Source organism: Triticum dicoccoides, chromosome 4A (assembly GCF_002162155.2).
Source record: "Triticum dicoccoides isolate Atlit2015 ecotype Zavitan chromosome 4A, WEW_v2.0, whole genome shotgun sequence".
Taxonomy (NCBI): Eukaryota; Viridiplantae; Streptophyta; class Magnoliopsida; order Poales; family Poaceae; genus Triticum; species Triticum dicoccoides.
In genome coordinates this window covers 535,395,432-535,400,868 of record NC_041386.1, presented here as the reverse complement: position 1 = coordinate 535,400,868, position 5,437 = coordinate 535,395,432, and positions in this window count along the sequence as shown.

Genomic DNA, 5,437 nt, shown 5'->3' with positions numbered 1-5,437 from the left:
CACTTGTGTATCCAAAATGACAATCATGAGACTCAACATAGAATTTGCCAAAGGATATGTTTGAATGGTTTCGTGCTTCCTTGTCTTCAACAACCATTGTGTAGAGACTTGGTGATGTAGAGATTTCTCAAGATGTGAGTGAGTAGCAATCTCATAGATTTAGATTCAACCAAGTACCTACATGAGTTAGATAACATGCAAGGTACAAATATATCCAAGACATATGAATAGCATCATAAGAGAAATATCGAGGATTAGTCATAGGCTCATGCCCCGCATGTATCAAATGGAGTTCCTACTCCAAGTTTGAAGCATCAATGATATTCAATTCACCTCTCAACCTGCAAAACACTTTCTCATCAAGTGGTTTAGTGAATATATCCGCCAATTGCTTATCGGTGCGAACATGCTTAAGGTTAATGTCCCCTTTTGCAACATGATCTCAAATGAAATGATGACGAACTTCAATATGCTTAGTTCGAGAATGTTGCACGGGATTGTGAGCAATCTTAATAGCACTTTCATTTTCACATAGCAATGGAACATGTTTCACATATATCCCATAATCTTTAAGAGTTTGGGTCATCCAAAGTAATTGAGCACAACATGAACCAACGGCAATGTATTCCGCTTCGGCGGTGGATAAGGATACCGAGTTTTGTTTCTTGGAAGACCAAGACACAAGAGATCTACCAAGGAATTGACAAGTACCTGAAGTGGATTTTCTATCAACCTTGTCTCCGGCATAGTCCGAATCGGAGTAGCCAACAAGATCAAAAGAGGACCTCTTAGGATACCAAATGCCAAAATTTGGTGTATGGATTAGGTTTCTCACTATCCTTTTCACAGCCTTAAGATGACATTCTTTAGGAGCAGCTTGATATCGTGCACACATGCACACACTTAGCATAATATCGGGACGAGAGGCACATAGATATAACAATGAACCAATCATAGAGCAATAAACCTTTTGATCAACCGGTTCACCATCTTTGGTCAAATCAAGATGTCCACTAGTAGGCATGGGTGTAGTCATACCTTTGCATACTTGCATATTGAACTTCTTGAATAAGTCCTTGGTGTACTTCGTTTGAGAGACAAAGGTACCTTCCTTAGTTTGCTTGATTTGCAAACCGAGAAAGAATTTGAGTTCACTCATCATAGACATCTCAAACTTCTCCGACATTAGCTTTCCAAACTTCTCACTAAAATGAGGGTTAGTTGAACCAAATATGATATCATCAACATAAATTTGGCACACAAATAGTTCTCCATTAACCCTTTTAGTAAAAAGAGTAGAATCAATTTTACCAATTTCAAAGCCTTTTTCAATAAGGAACTTGGTCAAGCATTTATATCATGCTCTAGGAGCTTGTTTAAGACCATAAAGGGCTTTGTAAAGTTTGTAAACATGATTAGGTTTCTTAGGATTAACGAAGCCGGGAGGTTGCTTAACATAAACTTCCTCCTCGATTTTGCCATTTAGAAAATCACTTTTAATGTCCATTTGGTACAAGGTGATATCATGGTGATTAGCATAAGCAAGTAGGATGCGAATGGACTCAAGTCTAGCAACGAGAGCATATGTCTCACCATAGTCCATACCTTCAACTTGTGTGTAGCCTTGGGCGACGAGACATTCTTTGTTGCAAACCACTTGTCCATCTTCATCTTGCTTGTTGCGAAACACCCATTTGGTACCAATGATGTTGTGGTTGTTGTCGGGCTTCTCGACCAATGTCCACACTTGATTTCTCTCAAAGTTGTGTAGCTCTTCATGCATAGCGTTTATCCAGTCCGGATCCTCCAATGCTTCTTCAACCTTCATAGGTTCAATGCTAGAGATGAATGAGTAATGTTCACAAAAGTTAGCTAAACAAGTTTTAGAGCGAGTGATTCTCCCGGTTTGGATATCATTGTAGATTTGCTCGACGGGATGATCCTTAGCAATTCTTGCTCGAACTCGTGAAAGCTTTTGCTTGGGTCATGGTGGAACATCCTCTTCATCTTGTGCTTCTTCTTGGCCTTCTTCATTGTTGACGTTGTCGTTCTCTTGTCGTGGTGGGGAAGGAGGTTGTTGATGTTCATCTTGGTGCGCTTCCTCGTTTTCTTCATCTTGGCGTGTCCCACTTGTGGATGCTTCTGTATCAACTCTTGGTTCACCTTGTCGTGAGGTAGAAGCTTCCACTTGGACGGACGAGATAATCTCCTTCACTTCCGTTGGACGAATCTTGCCAATGGACAAGTCTTGAATTGCTTCCGAAGGGTCTTTGTCTCCTACATCAATCGGCAATTGCTCACTTGCGAGCCGTTAGATTCATCAAACTTCACATCTACCGTCTCTTCAACCTTTCGGGAGAAATTGTTGTAGACACGGTAAGTGTGAGAGTTTGAGCCATAACCAGGTAGGAAACCTTCATGAGATTTAGGAGCAAATTTAGAACGACGATGCTTATCAAGAATGTAGCACTTTGAGCCGAATACTTGAAAGTATCCAACTTGGGGTTTGTTACCGGTGAGGAGCTCGTATGCCGTCTTGCCGAGTAGCTTGTGAAGATACAAGCGATTTGTTGCATGACAAGCTATCTCAACCGCTTCCGCCCAAAAGTGCTTTGGTGTTTTGTACTCATCAAGCATCGTTCTTGCCATCTCGATAAGAGTCTGGTTCTTCCTTTCAACAACTCCATTTTGTTGAGGTGTGTACGTAGCCGAGAACTCGTGTGAAATCACTTCTTCATCAAGAAAGGTGTCCACATTTGCGTTCTTGAACTCTATTCCATTGTCGCTCCGAACCTTCTTGATCTTCACGTCAAACTGATTTTGGGCCTTCCTAGCGAAGTTTTTGAAGATCTTTTGGACCTGCGATTTGTCATCAAGAAAGAACGCCCATGTAAATCTTGAAAAATCATCAACTATGACTAGACCAAATGAGTTACCACCAAGACTCTTGTAGGCATTTGGACCAAAGAGATCCATGTGAAGTAGCTCGAGTGGTCTTCTTGTGGTCATGATGTTCTTCGCGCGGTGACTTCCTCCAACTTGTTTCCCTGCTTGACAAGCACTACAAAGTCTATCCTTGTCAAATATGACATCTTTTATTCCAAGGATATGATCACCTTTAATAAGCTTATAAAGATTTCGCATACCAACATGACCTAGTCTTCTATGCCACAACCAGCCTTTAGAAGATTTGGTAATTAAGCAAGTTCTAGGTTGAGCCTTTTTAGTGAAATCAACAATGTAAAGATCTCCTCTACGTATACCGGTAAAGACCATTTTATGATGGTCTCTACGAAACACTTGGCAATCTACTTCAGTGAATAAGACATTAAAACCGAAATCCGCAAGTCTAGAAACTGAAAGTAAATTGTATCCAAGGGATTCAACGAGCATGACATTTTGTATGGAGCTATCATGTGAGATGGCCACCTTACCAAGGCCAACCACCTTACCCTTTGAATTATCACCAAAAGTGACATATTTTCGAGGGCCGTTGTTTTCACCCAGCTCACGGAACATATCTTTATCTCCGGTCATATGATCAGTACATCCACTATCAAGGACCCATTCCTTTCCTCCAGCCATGTAGCCGTGAAGATTTGCCATAAGACCAAAATTCCTCATTGCATCATCAAGATCATAGTCACTATCATCATCTTCATCATAGTATCCATGTTCAACATCATCTTGTGATTGATCAATTCCTAGAGAGGGTAATTCATTAGATAAATGATCATCACAATGGTTACCTTAATGAATTCTAATAGCTTCGGATATGATATCGCTAATGATTCCAACATTTCCTTTAGCACGCATGAGATTGGTAAGCTCAAATAGACAATCACCAAGGCTAGGATCACTAGAGTTCATCTTACTCAAGGCAATAGACTTATGGAGAATTTCGTCTAAATTTTTCAAGGAATAATCTGGAAATCGTTCCTCAAGAAAACTCCATATGGTGTAGTCACACTTGAGAGTAGGCAAACATCTAATCAAGTTTCTAGGCAAGCCTCTAATGATGAGCTCAACAGTTCTAAGATTGCGAATCATGTCAATATCTTCATCTAGGGTAGGGTGCAAAGGATCAACATGAGGTGCACAAGGGCTAGTAATGTACTTGTTCAAATGATATTCATTGAAAATCTCAAGCATTTCATTTTCCACTCATGAAAATACTCTCCAGCAAGAATAGGCACTCTATGTCTAAGACTCCCCAAAGTAGACACATCCATCTTCCTCCAATGGTGTTTAAACCAAGACAATGGAGACCAAAGCTCTGATACCAATTGAAAGGATCGAGAAGAGGTGTCTAGAGGGGGGTGATTAGACACTAAGTGCCAAAAGTTGCAGTTTTTAATATTCTTAAGTTTAAGTGGAGTTTAAGCACAAGTTTAACAAACACAATACATATCAAGCAAGCATGCAATGAGTATATGAGCAGCGGAAAGTAAAGCATGCAACTTGCAAGAATGTAAAGAGAAGGGTTTGGAGTATTCAAACGCAATTGGAGACACAAATGTTTTTGTCATGGTTCCGATAGGTGGTGCTATCATACATCCACATTGATGGAGACTTCAACCCATGGAGGGTAAGGGTTGCGCGAGTCCACGGAGGGCTCCACCCACGAAGGGTCCACGAAGAAGCAACCTTGTCTATTCCATCACGACCGTCGCCCACGAAGGACTTGCCTCACTAGCGGCAGATCTTCACGAAGTAGGCGATCTCCTTGCCCTTACAAACTCCTTGGTTCAACTCCACAATCTTGTCGGAGGCTCCCAAGTGACACCTAGCCAATCTAGGAGACACCACTCTCCAAGAAGTAACATATGGTGTGTTGATGATGAACTCCTTGCTCTTGTGCTTCAAATCATAGTCTCCCCAACACTCAACTCTCTCTCACAGGATTTGGATTTGGTGGAAAGAAGATTTGAGTGGAAAGCAACTTGGGGAAGGCTAGAGATCAAGATTCATATGATTGGAATGGAATATCTTGACCTCAACACAAGTGTAGGTGGTTCTCTCTCAGAAAATGTGTATTGGAAGTGTAGGTATATTCTGATGGCTCTCTCCATGAATGAAGAGTGGGTTGAGGGGTATATATAGCCTCCACACAAAATCTAACTGTTACACACAATTTGCCAAATTCGGTGGGACCGAATGGTTAAACTCGGTCGGACCGATTCAGCAAACCTAGTGACCGTTAGGATTTTCGGTGGGACTGAGATGCAACTCGGTAGGACCGATATGGTTAGGGTTAGGGCATAACGTAATCTCGGTGTGACCGATTACACAAACTCGGTGGGACCGATTTTGGTAATAAGCTAACCAAAGAGTTGGTCAGGCAAACTCGGTGAGACCGATTACACAAACTCGGTGGGACCGATCTTGGTAATAAGCTAACTAGAGGGTTTGCATTGTAATCTCGGTAGTACCGATT